Source organism: Uranotaenia lowii, chromosome 3, assembly GCF_029784155.1.
Source record: "Uranotaenia lowii strain MFRU-FL chromosome 3, ASM2978415v1, whole genome shotgun sequence".
Lineage (NCBI taxonomy): Eukaryota > Metazoa > Arthropoda > Insecta > Diptera > Culicidae > Uranotaenia > Uranotaenia lowii.
This window is the reverse complement of record NC_073693.1, coordinates 308,923,666-308,950,793: the sequence shown is the minus strand read 5'-3', so window position 1 is coordinate 308,950,793 and position 27,128 is coordinate 308,923,666. Positions and strand designations below refer to the sequence as shown.

General features: G+C 32.6%; 1 protein-coding gene across 2 annotated transcripts in view; it reads left to right on the top strand.

Moving 5' to 3' along the window:
* Nucleotides 1-5,585: 5,585 nt before the first annotated feature.
* Nucleotides 5,586-27,128, top strand: part of LOC129756339 (location of vulva defective 1) — a 760,372-nt gene continuing 738,829 nt past the window's right edge. Inside the window, exon 1 of one of the 2 annotated variants that reach the window (XM_055753197.1) lies at nucleotides 5,586-5,801. The gene's annotated coding sequence lies outside the window, so the exon portion shown is untranslated. The remainder of the gene's footprint in view (nucleotides 5,802-27,128) is intronic. The other variant, XM_055753198.1, reaches the window with a different exon arrangement.

The window sequence follows — 27,128 nt, the reverse complement described above, 5'->3', positions numbered from 1 at the left end:
ATTAAAAAGAGCTAATTTTACACGAAGAATTTTTTCCTTTACCAATTTATTCATTTCAGAGAAATGATGATTTCCATTTACCAAACGTGCTCCAGATAATAATAATAATAACAATAATGATGATGTGGTCATCAATAAATCTATTCATATTGGAGAGTAGATTTTAAGATCAATTTACTTAGTAAATTGTTGCCTTTTTATGATTTCTTTTATGAAATATTCAGTACTTATTGTTCAAAAAGTGAAATTTCCATCAATGATTGTTCCAATTCAAATGGCATTAGAATCTCAAATTTTAGATTTATTAGCATACTCCATCAGTCGGGACCTTTTTTGCATTCGGCAGAAAACAACACAAATTGAGAACCATAGCAACATACTTTGCTACACGAAGAAAAGTTGGAGTAGGCTGAAATTCCTATGTTGAAAATAAAACATAAACAAAATTTTCTATGTGGTTCTCGATAGCATTTATTCATGTTCGTAAGAACTTTTGTCACATGGAGGCGCGTTTCATGTGTCCTTCAAGTTTCTGGGGAGTGAGGAATATTCCTACTATTATTATATTTGACAAAACCCAAAATCACGCAATTGGTACTTTATGCGATATTACATCACAAATATATCAAACTTAAAACTTTTGATGTACAGGTGGTATGATTATCTGTGGACATTAAGTTTTTAGAAGCCATTGAAGTTGAAAAGTTTTGCATATTTCCCAGTTGACGGTATAGATTATGTCACATTGTCAGTTTGCTCGAAAAAAATAATTGCAAAAGACCCGTGAGAGCATCCATTGGTTTTAACAATAATAAAAATGATCATAAGATAAAATTTTTCAAATTGAATTTTAACTTTAATAATTTTTCGCATTCAAAGTACCACATTCAAAGAATTTAAATGAATTTGAATTAAAAGTGCGATTTTTTTTTCAATCAAAGTCAAAAAGTTATTCATCAAAAATTTCAATTCAAATATGTTTTTTTTTAATTCAAATATATTTTTTTTTTTGCAGTCTGGCCCACTGTTGCAAGTTTCCACCCCCATTACAAAGCTCTACAGTGAGAGCGATTTTTGTAAAGCTTGAATCAACGAGGTAGCATCAGCTCACTACTGATTTTCAACGAGGGTGCGAAAGCTTCCTGGTTGCTTGGGAATTCCACTTTGATATCGTGTTTGTAGCTAGGGATAGCTTGAAAAAGATAAGATACGCCAATGATCACACAAATTGTGCAGTCCCATGAATACATTGTCGGTTGAAAAAAGCTTTTTCATGAACGGACATCAGCATAATTATGATAAAAACGAACCGTTCTAAAATGATATCATTCAGCTGTTTGTTTTGGAGATGAAGTTTCAAGTTTTCACCACTACATTTTTTTTAATAAATCGTTCCATTAGGTAGATTGGTTGTTCATAAATATGAACTTCAATAGAATATGTGTTGTCAGTTATGTGTTTGTATTATTTTCACAAACATACAATGTTACGATATCTCAGATATTACAGGTTTTATTAGGAAAATTTTTTAAAGCTCATTCTTATCAAAAAGCTCGATCTTTATCTGTTTTCTACTATATCAATTTGAATTGCAATTTCGTAGATGGTTGAGATTTCATCGGACTGAACCAAACGCCATCACCATTTTTTTAAAACATTATTTTCTTCGAACGAACCTGCAAAATTACTTCACATATGATGTAAATAAAAATTAAAAGATAATAAAAAGAAGCATCATTAATGGCGGAACTTTTCATAAGGAAAGCTTGTTTTGTTTCATGGAATATATGTGTGATTCAATTTCCGAGCTGTTAATGTAAAGTGGCCAGAATGTTTCCAGCACGTATCTGGGCCGGACAAATCTGGGCCGGATAAATCTGTGCCGGTCAAATTTTATCTAAAAAACTGACAAAATTCGGGCATTTGGTTTCAAAATTGTCATCCAAAATTCAAGCAATACCTAGGCAAATATGATCAAAACCAAGGAACAACTCACCAAGAATTCAAAAAAATAACCTGGAAAAAAATTTTTTTCATCTAAATTTATCAGCAGATTTCAATTTGTATTTAAGGCTTCCATTGCACAAAACCTTCCATGGTTATTTTTATGAAACTTGCTCAAAAAATTTCGTTTTGGATGGAGGATTAAAAATTTTTTAAAAAACAATTAGTTTTTTTTATGTCTGATTTGAGAATAAGAACGAGAATAAACCCGGGTAAAATCTTGGCTTTTCCAATGAAATCTGAGAAACCAGGCCGGAACGGATTTTTCACAAGTTTCATATTAAATGTCCGGGCAAACCCGGATAAATCCGGGCAATCTGGCAACCTATGTTAATGGTTCAATAATTTTACATTTTGTAATATAAAAGCACCTTCTATGTCATGTAATGCCATAGCCCGAGAGATTTGATGGGTTTCTTTGAAAATAGACCGGATAATGAACGGATTTAATAATTTTGAGGCAAACAATTTTTAATGAGTTGTTATTAGTTTTGATTTTTGAAATAAACAACTTTTTTTTTGAAACAATTATAACAAAATAACCATGAATGGTTTCTGGAAGCTGAGAATACGATTCAAAATCTTCTGATGCGTTCTGAAGAAAAAAAAATGATTCAGGTGCATCTTTTTATGAGATATTTTGAATAGTTCCTGGATTTCGACCATACTTGCTCGGATATTGCCCTGATTGAATTGATTTAATATTTTGTAATCAAATGCCTGGAAATTTTCAAGTTTTTTTTAGATAAAACAGTTCGTATACGTGCAGGAAAGATCCTGGTAACCTTTATTTACTCCGGAATTTTGCCTTGTAATAATATAAACATTTTAAAGAATGGCATACCACTTAAGAAAAATAATATTCAACAATGTGACTGTAAAAATTTGAACATACTCAAAATAACTAATCAAATAATCATGGTTCATATTAATGGTAATATCACGAGAACTTCTCACTTGTCCCAAATGAGTATAAGGAAAACCTAGAAAGTATGAGTTGGTTTTTTTTAATGTTAAGAATGTATTCAGTTGTTTTGCGAAAAGAATGGTATCAACTTTGTGACTAAGAGACGAATCAGCCAAAAGCTGAAAATATCTCTGAAAAAGACGTATAAAAAACTGATTTTTTGAGAACTTTATCATGGTTAAAAAGCAATTGAAATTTTAGGAAACTTAAGAAAGTCTTCTCGTCTGTTTTACGTGCTTGAATGTTTCAAAACCACTGAACCAGATATCAGAACTAAGCACAAAATTCAAAAAGAAATTTAACAATTTTGAATTCAATTTCTTATTTTATTATCATCAATCAAACCAGGAATATTATTCAAATGTATGTAATGTATGTAACAGACTCTGATAACGCCTATCTTTAATTTGAAAAGTGAGTCCCAGGAAGCAATAGAAAATTCTCTTACTTAACATCTACCCAAATTGATAGTTTTCAATGCCATTTTGTAAAAAATAGAGTTTATTACCCTTTGATATGAAGTTTCTGTGAATCAGACTCCGATGAATACTGTAAAGCATGGGTGGCCAACATTTTCATCAGACGGGCCAAATTTTAGAGGTGAGATTTGCTGGCGGACCACACTTAAGTTTTGCTTAAGGGGGGGGGGGGGAGAGTAGGGTCTAACACTTTCAAAAAATCGATTTTTTATTTTTTTATTTTCTAATTGTAAAACATTTCAAGAATGTTGTGTCAAATTTTCAAGTCAATTGAAGCAAAACTGTAGAAATTATAGGCCTTTATTCTCCTATCTAATACTGCAAGAAAGCAAGAGCAGAAACTTCAAACGCGTTTTTCTCGGAAGCACATTTTTAAAGACCGTGGACATCGTCATTTGAAAACTACTTCACCGATTCTTTTCAAATTTGGAATATATTTTCTACATATAAAATACCAGACCCCAACGTTTTTATTTTTTTTATTTTTTACTTTGGGGAGATTTTACAGATAAAAAATGGCGGATTTTTTCGAGAAAAATCGTAGTATTTACTTCAAACAGCCACAAAAATTTCATAAAAATTTTTTAAGTTAAATAAAAACGTTTGGGGTCCAGAAAAACATCTATTAAAAATATTTTGCTCTGACTTTTCGACTTCAGATGATTCTGTGCTGAGATACAGTGTCCACCGCAAATCCTGTTTTCTAAAAGGCATCCTCGAAAGTGCTCCGTCACCGGCTCATTTTTCAATATTTTTCTACGAAAAAATAACTAAATGTTCTTTTAACAATGCTTTGTATAATGCAAAAAATTTGAATACAATTGTTTGAACGATAGCTCTAGAAAAAAACCGTGAAAATGGTGTGTTTTTTACCCGTTAGACCCTACCCCCCCTTAAAAACATTTAAAAAAGCATATCTCGCGTGAGCTATCTTTCATTACGTCACATGAAATATTTTGAAAATTCACAAAAAACTGCTGCAAAACTTATCAAAACAACTTTTAAATGTGTACTTCACAGATAGAATATGTTGTCCATACTACAAATATTCTCAATTGTAAATAGATGCGACTAATTTATGTCAGTTGTTGGGGCCAAATCCCGAAAGCTGCTAGTACGAATAAGCCGCGAAATTCTCAGACGTATTTAGTTCGAATCGCTATTAAAAACACGGCACTTTGAATGTGATACGATCACGGGAAAACATTTATTTTAACAAGAAATATTAAACACTTAACATCAAGCAATCAGTGGACTGTATTTTCAATTCGACTGACCCACACGGGTGACTCGTTAACTCTATCTCTATTTACAAACCAGCTGCTATCAGCAGCACGTAATTACCGATCGAGTACGATCGATTATCGGTCATTCCGTTTTCCACTCTGCCACACGCATTGTTCGTCCTGACCACTGGAGATGCGTGTGGCAGAGGTAAAACGATTGTTTCTGCTTGTGTCTGACGCGGATATCAATGATCAATCATTTTTTGGCTCGCGCTGTTGCTGTTTGGCGCTAACATCAGTTTTTTTATTTTTTATTTTTTTCATAAAACTGTTTGTTTACATTATGTTTAAAACGACATATTGATCACGCGACATATGTACATATATAAGTATTTATATGGAAAATTTATTTTCAGAAACCAAAAATGCTAATTTGTTGGTTTCAATTCAAACCCCAAACGGTTTGATTCGCGAAAGCTTTCAGAGATAACCTCCAGCCAGAGCAAAGCATAAACAAAGCTTTCCATCTCACAGAAAGTATACTTTATAAGCTTTACGAACTCACGTCTCACTAGTGAAACTGCTTATTTCAGTCGTCGTCGTCAAACCGGAAAGCATGCAGGGGAGTAAAACAACCGTGAGATTAATCGCGACGCGCCGCGGCGCCATCCTCTCGTCACTAGGGCAGTCGGACAAGTTCACGACGCCAAGACGGTCTGGCGGCGACGCCTTCGTCAGCATGCTTGCTCATCTCCACCGTTCGGTTTGTATTGACTATTGGTGGCGTCGTCTCCCCAGAGCAGGTCGAGAATTCGCGAAAACGAACTCGCGCGGGCGCTCGCTCTTCTAGAAGCCTAGATGCGTTTTTTCCCAGGCGCACGTCGTTCAGTTTCGTTTAATACTTCTCGAAATTCGGTCGCGTATTTACTTGCGCCAGATCGCGGGTTCTCGTGTGGTGGCTCCTGGAAGTTTTTCGGAGCTGTTTTTTTCAGATTTTAAAGATTCCTCCTTGTGGATTGCGCTGTTTGAGGAAGATTCTAGAGGAGTTCTTAAACTGACTAGTGAATAGTGTCGTGAATCTCCTCAATACCTCTTGTAAGCGATGAAAATTCTTCAATAAGTGTAGTAAGTGTTCTGTGTTTTTTTTTTTTCAAGCAAATAAATTAGCTGCCATTGCCGGTTTACCAGTTTTGTATGCCTAGTTAGTTAAAAGCTTCTCAAGGATGGGTGCTTCTAGTTGGGCGATTCTTCTCATATTCTAGCGCCAGATTGCAGCTAGATCGTGATCAATGCATATTAGCTGCTTCGGAATATGGAAGTGCGGGAGGATTTGCATAGAGGGCTCGACTAGTGTCTTCTTGACTGAAAAGATGTTTGTTCTAAGTCCCTCTACCAGTCAGTGCAGTGATCGATCGATTAAGCTTGTTTTCATTAAAAGTTGGGCTCGGAAAAAATCGCTCAAACCCAGTGCTCGTGGAATGTTATTGAACGAAAATGAGATTCAAACTAGGGGGCAAAGTGATGCAACTGTGTATTCTGGATGTTTTTCTCTACCTATTTCAAATTGAGAACTTCCATCGAAGGGATGGTCGTTTAAGTGCAATCTTCTAAGGGGAGGAAAATATGCTAAATATCAACTACTCCTAACGTTGAAGGGAAGTTGTTCGACGTCGCGTCGTCGTATTGAGCTTGATGAAAACTGATGAACGATGTAGAGGACGAGTAACTGTGAACAAGATTTATGGATGCATGCGATCTGAGAAAAAAATATGAAACAGCTGACCGGTGCAATTGTTTTGGAAGCGAGTGACGAGAAAAACAGTTGAGGGGTGGTTTTTGGAAGATCGGAGCTCCAGTTTTCCTAATATTTTGAATGGATGTTTGAGCAATTGGTTGTTAAGCTGTCAAAACTGAAACACGACGATGGGAACTGTGAGTAATTTGGTGTTCCGGAAAGTGATGAAGCGCACTGTTGAATTGTGGAGTCGAATTCATCTTGTCCTAGAGCTCTGAACATGTACCAGATGGTTGACTTTTTGGATAATTTTTTTCTCAAGTTTGCTGTTATTATTAGCTATTGCTGTTAAAAATAAGCTCATCATCTTCTAGGCTTAGGTATTCGTTTATTCTGAATAATTTTCTAACAATTATTTCGACTTATTCAAAATGGTAAGATAATGGTAAGATAATTAACTTTTCTAACATAGTTTTTTAAACTAAGGAAACTTTTGAATTAATGAATTTTAAAACTTTGAATTCAAATTCTTAAGTAGTTTTTGATATTTTTAAATATTTAATGGCATTTCGGCGAGATAAGTCTTTTAAAACAAAAGTTATAACGACAATAAAAATCTGAAAACTTTTTTTAAAAATGTTTTAAAAAAAATGATATTTTTAGATTCAAATTTATTCACCTTTTTTTGATTTGCAGCATACGGAAGAGTCAAAAGAACTTCTGTTTTTTTTTTCAAAAAATTCATTAATCCATCTTACCATAAAATAGCAACTGATAATGTTTGGAAAAATAAAATAAGTTTTAGAAAAAGAAGCGTGATTTGGAACCTATTTTCAACAGTTCTAAATGGTTTATTATAAAAAAAACTATTTATCATTGTTATAAAAAAATATATAAGAAATATTCAACGACAAAAGCACCAAAATTTCTGTTACGAATACTTCAAACGTTTTTACCAGCAGCAATACAGCACTGTCAGCAACACAATAGTTAGAACTTTTTTTTTAGTGTTTACATGCTGAAGTTTTGCATAAAGCTTTCAATGAATGTTAGAAATGCTCAATATAGGTCTTTAAATTTTGCCCTTAAAAAAAATCGCAGCTTCATTGATTGATTTGTAGAGGAGAATGGGGATACTTTACTTTCCTTTTTTCTCATTTTCATCAAATATTTTTGAAAAGAAAATTGCAAATCGTCGTTTGTTAGCATGTCATTTCAAATTCATATGCTGCATAAATAAGATCGATACAGGAACCCGTAGATGAACTAGAAGCGTTTTCGTGGGTCTAAAAAATTGTGATATTTTGTAAGTTAAAGGAGACTGGATCCTTTAATCAATATGTCCAAAGCTTTGGCAATAATCAAGCAAAATCTAAAGATAAAAGTTACATTGACTATTTTTGGTTATTTAACTTTTCATTTTACAGTTTATAAGTGTCAGACAAAAAGAATTCTAAAAGTTTGTCTACTACCCTATTTCAATTCAAACTTCAAGGCACAATTTTCTTATTTTAAGATAATAGCACTTTTTGGAGTCGGTTTTATCTGGAAATGATTGAATAAATATAAGTAAATAAATAAATATTATTAATATCATGCTTAACAATGATCAACGCCTTTTTAAGAAAAAAAAATATATCTTTTTGGACATTTGGACATACATTTGAAAAACTTTTTCTAAAAAAATTGAAAGTTTACAATTGCTTTAAAAATATGCCATTAAAAAGTTCATATTATACTCAAACGATTGACATATTGGAATAAATATTTCCATTAAAATTTTTACGCATGGAAAACATTTTAAAATGTTTGAAAAAGGTGTTCAAGTCTTATTTTGTTTGATTTTAAAAACAACTCAACTTTTTTTTAAATTTTTTCCTCAAAAAACAGGTTTATTGTTTTCCATTTGGCAAATTTTTCTCGAACATTTATTCTAGGTTAGACATTCCAGTTTTAAGATACAGCTGAAGAATCAAGTACCTTTTGGGATCAAGTATACTCATTCTCCCCTATTGAAACTTTTTTTATTTTGAGCAAAATAGTTCGAATTACTTAAATTTAGCGTGACAGTGGTTCAACATTAAATTTTCGCTTAAGCTATAATAAAATGAGATTTTGCGTTAATAATTTTTATTTCTCAAAACGTCTCCCTCAAATAAGACTGTCCGTTCTACTACTGAAGTGGAAGTTAAATTTTAAAGGTATTGAAAATTTCATTATAATTTTTTTTCTTGGCCAAAGCCACGTTTTATTATATTTTAGTCAATTTAAAGCATTTTTTTGGATGTTTTTTAAATCATTATTCTAGTTTTCTTTAAAATGATTGTTATTGAATTTTTAAAATTTGTTGTTTTGTCCAATTTGATTAATTTCCATTTTGGCAAATGTGCCAAAATCAAACCATGCTAAAATCAAGTGCAAACTGTTTTTTTTCCGTCCTATATCATTGCCATATTTTAGATTCAAATCTTGGGATATAAATCAATTACAAAATGTACAATTCGACCCAGAATTAGAATTTTAAACCAGATTTTATATTTCAGACGAAAACTATTTGAAAATTCAAGCAATGATTTTGAATAACGTTGCCAGATTGCCCGATTTTATCCGGGTTTGCCCATATTTAGATAATACAGAATTTTGGAACAGTCTGGCCAGGTTGCCGGATTTCATTTAAAAAAGCTCCGATTATGCCCGAATTTATTCCCTTTATTTTGCTATTTTAACCAAAAAAAATATTTTTTTGGCTTCTTGAAACTGAAAGGTCCGAGCCGTTTCAAATAAACGAAATGTTAAAAATATCAAATAGAGTTTTACCCATTTTTTTTGTTAATGCTTCCCAAACAAAACTATTTGGGCAAGTTTTACAAAATCATTATGAAAGGTATTTTCGGAAGTCTTAAATACAATTTTAAGATTGTGGATTAGTTTTAATGAATTTTTTTTCAAAATTTTTTTTCTTGATTTTTGTCTAGTATTCCTGGGTTTTTTATGCACAAATGCAGTCAATGTTTTCTCTATTTTATAGAATTTAATCACCAATTTTTTAAACCATTTAAAAAAACTTTTCTGCAGCATGAAACAAAAATTTGTAAGTATCAATTTCCATTCATTCAGGATTTAAGTTATGTTTTTTCAGAGTTTGTTTCAAACTTATGGAAAATATGTATTTATAAATTAATGTAAATGTATGGAAAAATATAATTTTTATTCAAAATAATCACAAATTTGGCATGTGACCTTCAGGTAAGCTTATAAATAATTTTGACTTGGAGCGAGTGAGATTTATCGTGTTTCATTCTTCCTATACTATGATAAGTGTACTGCGGTTCGTTAAATTATTAAAAACTATAAAACTATAAAAATAACCACTTTAAATCTTTGTGATGAATTGAAATTCAAGCGCAAATGAAAGTCAGATTTTTTAAATGTTACCATTGAGTCTAAAACTTTCGCTGAAGCAAAATTTTCTCTTACAAAAAATGCGTTTTTTATAATTTGATAGCTAAATTCATAAAGTCACTAACATCAACAATACTGTTGATCATATGCAAAAACAGTGTGCAGATGATCGATAGAAAATTTATTCATCATCAATGTGCAAAAGGGGGATTTCAAATAACTGTTATGCCGTCCGAGATATTTTAACCTAAGTACAAGAAAAATTTTTATTTCACCGAAATTTCATATTTGGAGCATAATTCAAAAACGGTTCTACTGAGATTTTTTTGAAATTCATTTTCGGATTCAGCGCCTAATTTCACATTAAAATTGACCGTCTGTTTACTAAGCTCAAAAATGCTGTAAACTAGTGTAATCTATTCATTTTAAAATCTGAATTTAATCATTTAAAAAAAAATGTTCATTTGAATAGAAAAATTCGTATTCGCGAATTCAGAAATGTAAATAACAAAATCTGAAAAATACGATAGGAACTCACATTTCGAAACACAGCATTATGAATCCAAAAAAAATTATTTCTGAAGTTTGAATCATAAATTATTAATAATGAAATTGAATCTATCTTTTAAAATTTGTGTTCTGAACCCTGATTTTAAGTTAAAATTTTGAATCTTTGAAGATAATATGACTTAATTATTAAAAATCACACCAATGAATTTAAAAGAAGAATGCCTGTTTCAAATATTATAACTGAAACAAAAGATGGCGCTCAAAATATTATGCAATATGAAAATTTTCGGGTCCACAATGCCATAACTTTTTAAAACGTGATTTTTTTTTTATTGATTTTCCAATTTTTGATTCAGGAAAAGAATCCTTTTATTCCAATAACACAATCAAAAGTTCAAGAGTATTGATTAAAGTTATTTTAATGCATATTTTCTCTAATATTTCACATATTCATTACTATTCGATAAAGTATTATAGACTGAAGGATTTAAATTTTTGAATTTCAATTTTGAATAAGGTACAACGTTGCAAAAGTTTAAAAATAGAAGTTTTTTTTTCGAAAATCCAAGCCTAGCGGCCAAAACTTCCATTTGACTCTCAATTTTCATATATGTTTGAAAAGATTTATTTTCCCCAATTTCATTACTTATAAAAAAAAATTCAATACGTCAAAGCAATTAGATGATATGGGAATTCTGAGATTAAATGACACGGTCAAAATTTGGTCAATATCAACTTGACGTTTTTCTTTCAATTTTGCATTTAAAAAAACCTGAACACCACTCATTTTGAAGGTGTGTGTGTGCAGAATGTTGCTCCTCTTTTGATTTTGGAATTTACTCTTTAGTTGGAAGGAAGAGCAGCGTATTGAAATTTTGCTGGCGCATCACGAAAATCCGAGCTACTCGCACGCAAAGCTGGCAAAATCGCTAAAAGTTGCCAAATCAACCGTTACAAATGTAATTAAAGTGTTTGGGGAACGTTTGTCAACAGCCAGGTAGTCTGGATCGGAGGGAAATCGAAAACGGGAAGCCGCTGAGAAGACAAAGAGAGTTGCCGGTAGTTTCAAACAAAACCCTAACCTCTCTCTCTGAGATGCCGCAAATAAGCTGGGTGTATCGTCTACAACCGTGCATCAAGCCAAAAAACGAGCCGGACTATCGACTTACAAGAAGGTAGTGACTCCAAATCGCGATGATAAACAAAATACGACGGCCAAAGCGCGATCCCGGAGGCTCTACACGACGATGCTGACGAAATTTGACTGCGTGGTAATGGACGACGAAACCTAAGTCAAAGCCGACTACAAGCAGCTTTCGGGACAGGAGTTTTATACGGCAATAGGAAGGAGAAGGTAGCAGATATTTTCAAGCACATGAAACTGTCAAAGTTCGTTAAGAAATATCTGGTTTGGCAAGCCATCTGTATCTGTGGCTTGAAAAGCAGCATTTTCATAGCTTCCGGGACTGTCAACCTAGAAATTTACGTGAAAGTTTGTTTGAATAAACGTCTGCTGCCTTTCCTGAAGAAACACGGTTGTTCCGTACTGTTTTGGCCGGATTTGGCATCTCGCCATTACGGTCAAAAGGCCATGGAGTGGTACGCCGCCAACAACGTGCAGGTGGTTCCCAAGTACAAGAACCCTCCCAACACGCCAGAGCTTCGCCCAATTGAGAAATACTGGGCTATTGTCAAGCGGAACCTAAAGAAGACCAAAAAACTGCTAAGGACGAGCAGCAGTTCAAGGCAAACTGGCTTTCTGCGACGGAGAAGGTGGACAAGGTGGCTGTACAAAATCTGATGGCAGGGGTTGAGCGTAAGGCCCGGCAATTCGGATTTGGAAAAGCGGAAGCCTAACTGAATATTTTTCCTGACTAATTAAACTTGAAAAAGAAATTTAATTTGATTTTTTAAATAAACGATTTCACCGATTTACACGTGTTTTCCCTTGACCAAATATTGACCGTATCACCATTTACTAGCTCATTAATCGATTAGTGCTAAACCGAATTTCACATTTCGAAATACATGCTTGAATGTAGTGGTGTGTGACTTTCAATTTTCAAAATTTTATTTTTGACCCGTGAAACAATTTGAAACTCCTCATATTTATGTTTACTTTGCACTGAAATGTCCATCAATGGAAAATGTTCTTCCAGCTTTAAGGTTTTCTTCCGATAAACTTTCCATCTCAACCTCAACAACGGAGAAGTGAGGTATTCCAACACCGTTAGATCAGATTAAGGGAGTGATAAAAACCTGCCAGTTGCATGTAAGTAGGTACAAGTGCAACTTCGTGAAAGATTACACGCCACCACCTTTAAGTATGCTCGAAAAGCAAGAAGAAACGAGAAAACATGCCAAAGGCACGTCCTGCCCCCGTGTATGAAATGTCACTCTGTCAGAAGATGATGTTTATATTGGCCAATATGCTCTGTACAGTCGGTCATGTTCTGAAAAGCTACAACTAAACATAATTCAATAAGTATTTCGAGTGGATTGAAAAAAAAACTCACCAAATCAGTTAAATCATCAATCCTACACTACAGGCAAACACACGTCGAAAAGAATAAGCTTCGAATGAAATTGGATTGACAGCGATACAAGCAGCAAACAAATATGTAGTCGGTAGACTAAGCCGAGTTGGAGTCGGAGTTGAGTTATTTGCGAAGGGTGTATGATTATATGGATGCTTATTCCATTAGTCAAAAATCGCCGACGTACGTTGAGATTAGCAACAAAACTGAGCATAAACGCGGATAATCGATTTGAATGAACGCACGTTGTTAAAATAGGTGAGGCAGTGCGGGGGAGGAAAAACGGTTCACGCAACGAAACGTTCAAATGATTTGAGCGAATCCCTAAAGTCGGTTAGTGGGTAAAAAAAGTTCAAATGATAATTCGCCAACAATCCGCTGCTGAGAGGCAAATGTTTACGAAAATTTACACCGTTCATTAACAATTGTTGGCTCGTGGCAGTTTGGCGAACATTTGATGAACATGATGTTTCGGGGTGGGCTGGCCAGAACCGCTTTTAGAGCTATCCAATCGGTTAATTGAATAGTTTAGACGGGCCGACATGTTTTGTTATGGTTAACAGAACCGTTCAGGGAAAATGGCCAATTCATTCAATTAATGTTAATCGATGTCCAGCGAGTTGGGTGGGTTGTGGTGCACGTTGTGTGAGTATCATACCGAATTAAGCTGTTAGATAACGATGGACTAATTCGTTTTGTCCGAAATAGAAATAGTTTAAAATCAATTTAGAGTTAAATTCAAAACAACATAATCTTGAAGAAGAAATGGATTCTAAAATCAGCACCTTTTAAATCACTTCTCGGCCTTCGGCTTGAAACTGAATAACTACTTATTAAAAATTTTGATATACGAATATTTGACTGATGATAGCGCCCAAGGATGAAGAGATAGACATTTGATGTCTTCAGCAACATTGTTTAGTTTTACATGGAGCATATTCTTGTATCAACATTTTTGCCGAGGGGTCCACCGATAGCGAGATAAAAATACTAACTTTTTTGATTTTCAAATAAGGGCTTTGATACCTTCGACAAAGTTGTTTATCTGATCAAAATACATAAGTTTATTGAATATGTGAAAGTCCTATCACATCACTCTCAGGAGTTACAGTGAAAGTAAAAAAAATCTATTGAAAATAAAGTTTTTTGAACCTGACACTTTGTAGATTGGATACAGTGGTTCACTGCCTTTGAAACAAAGTTGTATCAAGCTACGATCTTCAATTGTCTCATACATTATGATGGGTTTAGAAGTTGCTTAAGCCCTATTGAAAGCATTTAGTGTAATTTATTGGCCATTTTGGAAGGCTCGTCTATCGAAAAGTGCACATTTTCGCAACAGCCCCTTTTGTGATTAGTTTTGGTGATAAGCGGAACCATTTTCAATTGAAATTAGCGGAGAAATCGGTGGAACTAGTAGAGATTTGATTGATTGATAATGCTTTTTTCTTATTGAAAAACATTTATAGTAGAAAAATCGTAACATAAACTATATTATATCAAAACTAGCTTATTGTTTAAGTAACAAAACTTGTATTTTCAATCATTCAAATCTCTACTAGTTCCATCGATTTCCCCGCTAATTTCAAATGGAAATGATTCCGCTTATCATCAAAACTATTCATAAAAAAATGGTGTTGCGAGAATGTGCACTTTTTGATGGCTCGTCCATCCAAAGTCCATCCATTCCAAAATGGCCAATAAATTACACTAAATGCTTTCTAAAGGGCTTCAGCAACTTATAAACCCATCAGAATGTATGAGAGAATTGTAGATCGTGGCTTGTTACAACTTTGTTTCAAGAACAGCGAACCGTTTTATCCAGTCTGCGACGTGTCAGGTTCAAAAAACTATTTTTTTCAAGAGATTTTTTTTACTTTGACTGTAACTTCTGAGGGTGATGTGATAGCCCTAATTAAAAAAAAAGTTAGTATTTTTATCTCGCTAGCGGTGGACCCCTCGGCAAAAATGTTGATACTAAAATATGCTCCATGTAAAATTGAACAATGTTGCTGAAGACATCAATTGTCTATCTCTTCATCCTTGGGTACTATTAATTTCGTACAAATAGATTGATGTTCTGCACCACTGTGCAATGGTTTGCGCGGAATGTATGAACAGATGTTAAGCTAACAATCCGCAACGATAACAGGTATTTGTCAAATAGATGTCAAATGCTAACACCTGAGAATACTCTCTGTTCGGTGAATCTCGTAAATTTATCGGATCTGTTCTTAGGAATCACACAGTTTATCAAAGTGGATGCTATTCCGAGGCAAAAAAGATCTTCATTACATTTTTCATCCCTAGATTTATGCTCAATTTCATCCCTGAAGAAAAGTGTATTATGGACAATCGATATTTCTGACATTGCTTACTATTATAAATCGCACGATCCTAAATTGACCTTGTTGCTAATGTTTCAATATTATGCCTCGTTTTGCTTCATTAAAATTTTGTTTTGGAGATATCAAAAATAAGTACTTTATATTGGCTTTCCTAAATGTTTATTGACCATTTTCAGTTCAATAATAAACATTCTTGAACTAGGCTTATCAATGTCGATTTTAAAAATTTCGTTGCTGATAATGCCTTACTTGAATTTTTAATGCTTTGACTTTTTTTTTATTTTGGAAGCTCCCAATTGTCTGCACGCACAATTTTTACAAACAGTACTCGTTTAATAATTCATAATATTTGAAATAAAAAAGCGATTATGATTCTTTTTTCCATTTCTTTCTTTCCTCAAATGATTATTCAATTTACCAAAACTTTAATTATCATACAAATTATGAGATTTATGGTATCTTCCTTACGAAACATGGTGTCTCTGGGAGAAAACTTTATTTTCCGAAAATTACCATCGCTAATTTTTGCATCATTCAAAATCTGGGCCTTTCCCTATCATTTGAGCCCAAATTTGAAATAATCCACCGGGAAGTCCAGAACAATTTATTTTTTGATTATTTTTTAACCATTTTAATGGTTTTTCAAAGACGAAATCATAAATAGAAACATTGAAAATGCACGTTTTACCGGAAGCGTTAATCTTCCTCCATATGTCAATAACATGATTTATTTGAAAATTTCCCTGGCTACAACTTTGTAGAAGACATCAAAATAATACAAATTGAGAGAAAAGAGTTGTAATGTGAATAATAGAGTGAGTATTATTTCATATGAAAAATCTATACAAACTTCTAACCACTGTATCTATCAAGACCAGAAATAGTATTCTACGAGCTTAGTTATTGATTGTAGAGTGTATCAATATTATAGTTTAAATCAATTTGTCAAAAATTTATTCAGTATTATCTGAAGTAAAGAGCAGTTGTAGTGTTTCAGTTATTTATATTTTGAGCTAAGACGGTGTGAGAACTTCTTGAACAAATATTTGGAACTTAGAAAAAAATTGGGCTTTCTTCTAAGATTAAAGCCTAAATTTTAAATACTCCACCTGGATTTCAAAACCATATATCTTTGTTGAAAATCTTTCAGCCTTTTTGATGATTTCTGAAGGTTTTCATACTTTTCACTTTTTATTGATTGTAAAACTTTAGACACGGGTACCACAAGGTCACATATAAAACTCTAAAAAAATGCAACCTATTGTTTATGTTTCAATGCATAAATAAGCGTTTTTAAAGGCATTCGTGTATGTAAAAATGTTGTCAAGTTTATGTTTTCAACCGAAAATTCAAGATTTTTCATTTTTGTCAAAAGTACACGAGCTGAACCTATTGTTTTTAATTGATTTTTATTTCTAGGGGGGCTAGGGGGCTAGGGGGTCTGTAGTAAAAATTTATTCAAATTTTCAATAAATTGGAAAAAATGTACAAAAGCTGGCTTTCAACAAACTTGTATACAATCTACATTGAACAAAATAAAAAAAAATCGAGCAAATTTAGAACAAACTATTGAAAAAAAAAATGTAAACAACAGGTTATAATACTCCCATTATCTACAGTTTGGTTTGCGCTCTTTCAACTGTTTGAATTTTCGAAGAATGTATAAAATTTTCGTTTAAAATACCTTAAACTTTATTTTTTCCCCACTTTAGGATCTTGAAAAAAATCGGAGTGACAAAAAAGAGTTTGATATTTGTTCCGGAATAATAAAACCCCAAAAATGCTCATACCTTCAGTCAAAGTCCTGATCAAATTTATATAAAAGATTGATTTTTTAATGTTTATAAACCATTCTGAACATTTATACTTTCTACAATCAATAACTAAGGTCGTAAAATATTATATTTGGTCTTGGTAGAATTAGTGATGAGAAGTTTGATTAGATTTTTCAAATGAAACCATAATCATTCTGTTTGTGACATTCTAACTCTTTTTTCTCAATTTGTATCACTTTGATGTCTTCTACTCGTAGCCAGGGAAATTTTCTATTAAATTATATTATTGACATATGGAGTTGGATTAACGCTAAAGGTAAGACGCGCGTTTTCACAGTTGATTTTGAAAAAAAAACCATTGAAAAGGTAAAAAAAATCTTTATCGTTTATAATGGTGTTGCGATCGCAATTCCAACTGCATAGTGAAAAGATCGTATAAAATGTCGTCTGAAGTCAGTTTAAATCAGATATGATATAAAAATCGGCATGTTTGTAAATTTAAAAATGATTTTGTTTCCGCTCGGGCTTTAAGTGAGAAAATCATCGTCATGTTCTCTCTGCAACTAGCAGTGCCTCTAGATGGTTAAAAATCAGATGAAAATTTAGTAATATCAACCAATGACTGCAAAATATTGTCACTGGCAACGGTTCGAGGGCTATGAGAGCATAATCTTGTGCTCTCTTGGATTCTTCCGATAGGTACGAATAAGGTGTGAGATAGCGCCCAATTGGTTTTTGTCGTTTTAGAAAGAAATGAAATTTTTTGAAGGTTAATGAAGGTATATGGAACGTTATCAAAACAGCATAAGAAAATAGCTACAAAAATATTTGCTGATAGGTTCCTTACAATTTTTTTTTCTAAATGTTGCAATGTTACGATTTTCGATGATAAAATTTTGTAAAAATTGAAGTTCTTGATGTCATGAAATTATTCCAAGTTTTATCTAATCGTTTTTGAATAGGGGGGCTCCAATATACATAAAAAAAAAAACAAATTTAGCAAATTGGATCAATTTTCGAAATATTGTAAAGTGTTTTAGCTTCATGGGATGATTTATTGATTTAGCAAACAAGTTTTGCTAATATTCGATGATATGTTGTAATGGAAGACTCTTCCCATTTTGTTCAATGAAAACTCGCATATAATATAAATGTAATATACATGTTATCAATAAAAACTATTTTTTCCTGTTATTTATGAAGTTTCGGTTTTCTAGTAATCTACTCAGATTTATGTTTTCTGCAATGCTTAGCGTAAAACTTCCAGATACCATAGCCAGAAATGGAATTTATACTATTTTTATACTGAGTTCATATTATATCTTATTCATGTCTTTTTTCAGAATGTCAAGTATCGAAAAAAAAATCAAATATAAAAATTTTCTGTTTAATTTTAGTAAATTACTTACTTACGAGAACTTATTTAGAATCACTGCTTGAGTGAAAAATTTTCTATTTGTCAGAAAAAATTCCATTATTCAAGAAAATACAATTCCAACCAAATTCAGAATATTGAAGTTTGAAAAAGCATCTGCAAAAATTTCTTACATTGATATTTTAACACAAAAAATTTCGAAAATACACTCAAAATCTGTGTACAAATTGCATGGTGATGATAAATAAGGCAGGAACAAATATCAATTTCTTCTTTTGTCACTACACCCACCCCCCCTCCCCCCCTCCCCCCCCCCCCCGAAATTTCCAAAAACCCGAAGGGGAAAATAAATAAAGTTTGAAGTATTTAATGTAAATTTCGAGGAAAAAAATCAAGAATCGAAAAGATTACAAGACGAAAAAAACATATTTTGGAAGGTGGAAGTTATTTCATCTTTTGTATTCTTGATTTAATGAATTTTTCGATAAAAAATTACTTGTTTTTTAGTTCTTGTGCAATGATATTGTATGCATACAAGCTTTCGTAAAATTTATTCCAATTTATTTGTTTTTCACATTATTTTTTATTGTCCCCCCCTCGCGATGTTCCAACTCCGAGTGACAAAAGAAGGATTTGAAATTTGTCCCGGCCTAAATTGAGAAAATGCAATTTGACAAAAATTGCAGAATTAATTTTTTTCTCCTAAGTTCAGCTTACTGATGTTGTGAGCGGATTTGTTTTTGAAATTTTGAAAGCTGATTTAATACCTTTTTCTTTTTCTTAAGCATGCATTTTTGTTTTGCATTTTAGCTGAATGTTGTCTGAAAATGACATTAAATTTAAGTTGTAAGATTTTGAAAACTGCAGTCAACTGTATGTTGACTGCATGGGCAACAGACTGAGTCGATTTGGATTAATTTTGAATTTATCAAACCCTGAGGCCTGAAAAGTTTCGATTTGGTTCAAAACTCATCCATGATTTTTTGCAGAATTTAAATGTGAGTGTGTAGGAGTGTGAGTAAATTTGAAGTTTCAGGTTTGAATGGGAAAATTAAATATTTTTTACTGAACAATAAACGTTATTTTTGTTTCTTCTTTGGAATCAAGTTTTTTAATGGTTTTTGTGCCAGTTCATAGATTATTAAAAACAAGTTGTTGGCTGAAGAACTTCATCGAAGACCGTAACTTCGTATCTTATTGGGCAAAAAAGATCATAGCTGTTAAAAAGGCCCATGTCTTTAGGCATTGTAAAACATTAAATTCAATTGACATCACTGCTGATGCCTCGCGAAGTATAACATGAAAAGAAGTCATACAATACCTCGCTAGGCACCCAGCAGTGATGCCAATAGAATTTATTGTTTTTCAATGCCATAAGACATACACCTATTCAACACCTAATAACTTTTTTTCCAAAAAAGATAAGAAGTTGCGGTCTTCGACAACAATGTTTGGCGAAAAATTTCCTTTAGAGAATTTATAAATTTGCTATAAAACCATTAGCAACCTCGGTTCCACAGAAGAAACAAAAATGATATTGATTTTTAAGAACAAAATATTCAATATTCTCATACAAACTTTAAAGTTGAAATTTACTCATGTAACGTTTACTTAAAATTCTGAAAAAAATCATCGATGAGTTTTGAACCAGGAAATTTGGAAATTCCGGATGTACACGGATGGGCAATTTGCAGTTCGGAAGATATTGACAAGACAAAAAAATGCTATGGGGCCAAGAAAATCTACAGTAGGGGAACAAAGTTATGGATTGAAGATTTGAATTATTTCGAAGAAGAAGCTGGCATAAAGGTTCAGCAAGCATTTTTGCCCCCCTTTAATTCGAAAATACAACTTTATTTGCATCCATAGAAACGCATAAATAGAAACGCTATGCGAAATTATTAATTGTCGAAAATGATATTAATCCTTAATTGAGTTGAGTATTTTTATGAAATGATTTAATGTTGGTAAAATTGTTTTTTTTATAAGGGAAATAATATTTGATGAGCAAACGAAAGATTTGAAATGTTTTAAACCCGATTTAAAATCAAAGTTTTGATCTTATTAGAATGTGTATATGAAAATCGAGATAATAGTGATGAAAATGAGATTTTAATATGTATGCATGGTAAATAATTATTATTAAATTTCAAAAAATCCATCGTGGTTTGTTGAAAGTATAAGAATAAATATAAGTTTAAATTGTTCCTAGAATCCTGGATTAAACTGTTTTAGCTAATCGATTTATTTTTTGAACAAATACATATAAGTTTGTTGGTTCAGATCATTTCGGATGGGTAATGATTAACACCTTTTATCGGAGACTACTTAAAATGAAGAAAGCTTTTATTTTGTTTCAATTTGAAATTTCAACTTTTCCCGCGAATTTGAACAATACAGAATTATAACAAAGGATTGGCAACATTATAGCGATGCTAAGTCCTTGTCTACCTTTAGGTGTTATTCATTCTAGCCAAGGTGACCAATACGTTCGATATCGAACAAAGTTAAAAATTATAGAATGATTTCAAATTAAAGTTTAAAAGAAATCCTCGTTCAAAGTAATTTTTTAAATTTATTTTCTGGAGCTGTTATAAAAAATCAATTCAATAAAAATTATCTGATAATATATGTTGATCTTTTTGTAGTACCTTATTATCTTTTTCCATATGTTATCCAAAATTATTCTTTGATCGTATTTTTATTAAAAATGAAATCTGGTTATCTTTACTCTTATTGGCATGGTCGCTAATTAAATTTTTCAGCAGAATTCGTTTTTATTTTTTTCTTTATTTTTTTATCATTGAAAATTTTTTTCATTTTGTTTAAAGAGCATATCAGTTCATTTGCCTTAAAAATAATGTACATTATCTGATCAAAATTCATTCATCTGTTTTTTAACGATCTGCTTCCGATAGTGTGTCGATATTATTTTTTTTGTTTCTTTTAGCCTGTCTAAAAATTATTGAAAATAATGAATCGAAAATACAAAAATATTTTAAAATGAGTAACGCTAGGTTATACAGTTAAATATGTAACGGTTCTCGAATTTTGTTGATCAAGAGATTGATTAACTGCCTTCACTTAGCGCCAAACGAGCACGTGACAATCGTGCTCGTATGTGAAGCAGCAATTTCCGTTCGTGCCCGGCTAGACTCCTCAAGGCGAGTCCTTCAAAAAAATCAACCCGAACCAATCGCTATCCAAGACCCATTTACACCCGAGTTAACCGAAAATCTGTCCAAACAGGGATACAAAACCTACAACGCGAAACAAGCAATAATGAGACTTTTCTCTCAAAGTACGACAACCAGCTGAAAATTCAGATTTAACAATTTGTATTTTAACGTTCTCGTTCCTAGGCTTCAAATCTGAACAATACTATTTTGGGATCCCACCTATCGAACCTGCTCTTCTTTACCGGCACACTATGTGCGAAATTCTAATTATACCTAGTTGGTCAAAATAGTTTCATCGGAACTCGGCCGGAGTTATTTATAGAATACCACAAAGCAATCAAATTAGATCTGACCTTAGTTGAGCTGCAATTTTTCCTCCGGGCGGCTAACTGGGCCGATGCTGTCAGTTTCCTCTGACGATGTGTGTCCGTGCTAACCGAGCGATGATGTTGTTTGCCGGCGTGTCGTACCACTGGATTCGGACTCCGGGAGATCAGGGGGCAATTGACGACCACCGGTGATCTCAGGTGGACAGACGTTTCCACCTGGGTCCGTGAATGCGCGGGAGGTTGGACGCTGACCCTAGGGTAACGGGACCAATCCCTGGAGAGCGTCGATCTGGCTGATCGGCACTTCCTGCACCCACAAGTAACACCTTCGCTTGAAGGAAAATCCTTCAAGCGAGACAAGAAACGCACAAATTACAAATTTGGTCTTAAATGGTGATCTTTACAGTTTTTCTAGGTCTTAGCCAATTACCTTTTAGGATGGTCAAAAGTATCTCCACCCTGCTGGCGGACCTGGGTTCGATCCTGGTATCGGACTAAAGATTTTTTTTCGAATGAAAATTTGTTCCAAAATCTTTTTTTTTTTGTAACTTACGGTTTTCGAACCACTCCTACTTAACCTGATGTCAATCGGAATAAACCAATTCGGTTCCTGCCACTAAAGGGATTTTTGTTTTAGAAATCTCTTTCAAACCATCAGATGTTAGATTACTCACGTGGAGCTTAAAGGCAGATCACTCGAACCGAACAAAAGTGACGATCTATCCGTGTCACGGTATCTTTTTTTTCTCGAAACTGTAACTAAATTCACGCAATTAATTTTACAGAATCTTGCGGGTTTTAGTAGTGAGCTTACTCTGTGATTTCCAACCAATTTTAACTAACTTAATTCAATGGCTCAGATCACAATCACTTAAACTTTGGTACTCGGCAAACGTATCAACTGATTGCCGCACAAATCGAGAAAAGAATGATTATTGGCAAACGAGGGTATTGACCCCCGGAAATTGTAAATACGAAATCAAATCCCACTAATACAATAAATGTATTATCCGATCGTAATCTCTCGGAATTGGTCAGAAATTCCGTTAACCCGGAGAGATGGATGATCGGACGGCGATCGGTTACCAAATTGTGGTTCTACCTCCCACCACCAGGGGCGCAAATCTAACTTTAAACGGAACTGAAATTACTACTTTTAAATTGAGCAACTATGCCTCGACTCGATTAACGTAAGGAAGAAAGTTCGCCAATCAATCGTATAAAAAGATCTAATCGATTGCTGCAAAAATTTACAACAATCTATTAAACCTTTTAATCATTTTGTAACATTGTTACAAATAATACATAATTTTACGGTTAGTTTAAAGGCAATCAGTCTGCTACATGGAAATGTAGTATGTAAAATACAACTACACAACACTGGTCACAATCTGCAAAACAACTCCCCCGGGGGTAGGTCATGAACTCCAGCTGGCTGTCGCAGTCGAGCCGAAGAAAAGTAAAACTGAAATTTCTCTTGTCATTCACCCTCTTCGGCTTGCGAATGGGTCAAACTGAAGCACGAGTCATTCACCAGAAATCCAGCCAAGCCATTCCAAAACCATTCGTATGGGAGACGCCTGAAAAGATGTTGCCGATAAAATTTGGACACTTTGATAGTGTTCTTAACATTGTGTTGCATTTCGTCGCTTAAAACAAATATTAATTCAAAGTGTCCAGCTTTTTTCGAGTACAACACTCAACAGATCATGTACCGTTCACACCAAAGATGAAGGACATGTCAACCTGTAAGCAAATAACACACATAAAATTAAGGCACATTTTTTTCTGGTTGATTTGCATGGCATTGACAGACGTCTGCCAATTTTTTTCCATATGAATAATGACCACAATTATCGCCGACAAGGATTCGCTTTCTCGTGTTTTTATTTTCAATTTCAATTTCGAAGGCTAACTAAAAGGTGTGACTTAGTTTTCTTAATGCACCATGAAAAATTGCAACATGTCAATGTGAATACCAACTTTTGTCTTCATTTCAGTTGTTTCGAAACGAAACTTTGGCATGAATAAATTTTCTTTAGATGAATAAGGTTATCTGAACGACACAAATGTTTAACGTTAAAAGTTTTTTTTAATGTTATCAAATCAGCTAGAACACAAAGGGCTATATCTCATAAGACAACATGCTCATCTAGGAATAAAAAATGAACTTCAAACTGAAACCGATTGGTCAAACTCTAATTGTTTGGCAAAGATTATTTCTCATCTCCAAAAGCAGAAAAACAACGACCGAAAAATGCAACAATTTTCTCACACTAAAATTAGTGATTAAATTTTGAGCAAACCAAAGGTCGTAAAAGCCGAAAAAAGTGGGACGTTCTGCCCAAAACAAAAAATCGACGAGACTACAAGTCTGCTTATCTTTGTCACTCGACTCAATTGAGGTTTCTTTCAAGAAAAAAAAAACGCATTGAAGTCTCTGAACATCCATAGAGCGTTCAGATTAGTTTGTTCGTTTGCGTTTGCGATTAAGTTTATTCGCCCTTTAGCACGTCTTGCTTCTTGGCTTCTACTACTAAGTCTTAGACCGAGAGCTAAAGTTTATCGTTGCGAGCTGGGTTGCAAAGACTTGGACTTGGACCAAAACGCAAAGCAAAGTTCACAGCAATACTTGCATAAGGTACGAGCCTTCTTTTTTTTCTCCTACTTTAAGCAAATCATTGAACCGGTCGGGTTTGCGGGCTTGTTGATGTTGTGAAGGGACACACCATAGTTGCAGCGATAAGCATCTCGTGGAATTATTTTTATTATTAATGATTTCTCACTTTTATGGTTCATCAGAGATACTGAACACAACGATGAGATACTGTTTTGCTCGATGTGCATAGTTAGTTTAGTCCCTGAATTCGATTCATCAGATTTTATTTCAATCTATATTTGTTTGATAGGATTTTTATTTTAATGGAAAGGTTTCCAATAAATATTCGTTTTTTTTTTATTTCAATTTGAAAATTTTTTTATACTTTCTTAACAATTTAATAACCAAACAATGGTGATATACAAGTAACCATGGAAATAAAATTTGAGTGCAATCCATGTTTTTGCATTTTTATACACAGGAAAATACAAAGGAATTTTTAAGAATGATGTCAATTTTGAAGAAAATTATCATTCAGAAGAAGCTTTCGGAATTCAAATTTTGCAAGAAAGAATAAAAATACCAAAAATGCACAATCAATAAGGAAATTTATATTAAAAATCAATTTTCTACCAATGACCATCACACAAACTTAAAGCAAAATAAATTTTATTGATATGACTTAAATGAATCCGAAACAAAATTTCCAAAAAATGGTCTACCCGATAAGCCAATAAAAATAAATTCAAAATGATGTTTCTTATTCTCAACCATAAATTTGCTTGAAAATAAATTACAAGCAGTCTAGTTGATCAATTTAAAATCAATATTCCCGAAATACTAGAAAACGACAATTAATCAAAATTTTGAATAAATCCTGAAGGGATGATAAAAATATTTAACGGTATTATTTTGAAGTTGTAGGAAAAATATATAATCACAATTTGAAATGTGAATTTTTGATAAAAAAAAATTAACTTAAGAGCAAGCATTCAAGAAACAAATAAGAATGAAGGAATAAATAAAGAGTTCTAGTTTTATTTGTTTTAAAATAATAAAGTGTAAATTGCACATTAATATTTCGCTGTTAATTAGTTTCTTTGAATCATTTTTCGAACTTTTTATAGGTTTTTTGAAAAACCATGATCTCAACGAAAAGAAATAATAGGTCAAATGTGTAAAATCTTCAAGCTCATGTTTCATAGTTTAAAATTTCAAAGTATGAATATATTATCGTCATTAATTAAATGAAAAAACGGTACAACAATTTTATTTTTATTAAAAACATAGATCTTTTGGCTTCCAAAAAAATTATATTTTCCAAAAAAAAATAAAACCGATTTGAAAAACACGAACAAACTCACAAAAAAAAAATTAAAAAAATTAAATTCTCTAAACTAAAGCCGGAACAAATATCAATTTCTTCTTTTGTCATCCCCCCCCCCCCTTCTAAATTTCCAAAAAACAGAAGGGGAAAATTAATAAATTTTGAAGTATATTATGGAAATTTCGACGATTTTATCAAATATCCGAAAAATTAAACAAAAAAAAACTAATTGTGGAAGATGGGTGTTTTCTAACCTTTTGTATTCTTAAGTTTATTGAATTTTTCGATAAAAAATTACTTCATTTATAGGTTTTGTGCAATGATATAGTATGAAATTTTGTTGCATTGTTGCATACAAGCTTCTGTGCAAATTATTCCAATTTATTAATTTTTTGCATTATTTTTATCATCATCCCCCCGCGATGACATTTGTTCCGGCCTTATGAACTATGAAAAACTATGCAAATGAGTTAATCTATACACAGAGCCTGTTCGATTTTGGCAACACGCTCGTACTTTTTGTATTGCCAAAATCGAACGGTTTTTTTCACAACTTTTTTTTCAGTTATTTTACCAAAATTACTGTTATTATTATCAAAAACGTTATTTTTAGTCAATTTTGGACCATTTGTAGTAATTTTTAAATTTTTTTCATCTTGTTTTTTATGCATTTTGAACTTTTCTTGTTTTGTTTATAAGCTTTGTTTCAATTTATCATATTTGCTGTTTTTGTCATTCTTCATCATTTTTAGTTGATTTTTGTCATTTTCAGTATTTTGTTTAAATTTGTTTTTTAACTTTTTGAATTTTCCATCCTTTTGTCATTTTTGAATACTTTATACATTTTTTAAAGACTTTTGTTTTTATTGTTGCATTTAATCACCATTTCAAAAAATTAAAACGTATTTATGGTGCTTAACTAATTTAAATTGGTCCTGCTATAAAGAAAAAAAAAGGTAAAGTTGTTTCTAAAAACCGTTCGATTTTGGCATATGTGCCAAAATCGGATGTTGCCAAAAACGAATGGAGTCTGTATATAAAAAGAAATTTCTGTGGGTTTGTTTTTTTTTTCAAATATGTCTTTATTTGTACCAATTCATCATTACATTTATATTACATTATTACATTAAATTAGGTGTTCAGTTCAATGATGAACTGTCCAGAGCCCTATAGTTTATTAATCACTATAATTTATTTATTTGAATTAATTTTGCTGAGTGCAATCAAGTATTTTTATGTAGGAGAACATCTTGTAATGTCAAAAAATATTTTAAACTTACTACTAAAAACTAAAACTATCCTAAATTAAAACTAATTATAGAGAGAACGAATCTCT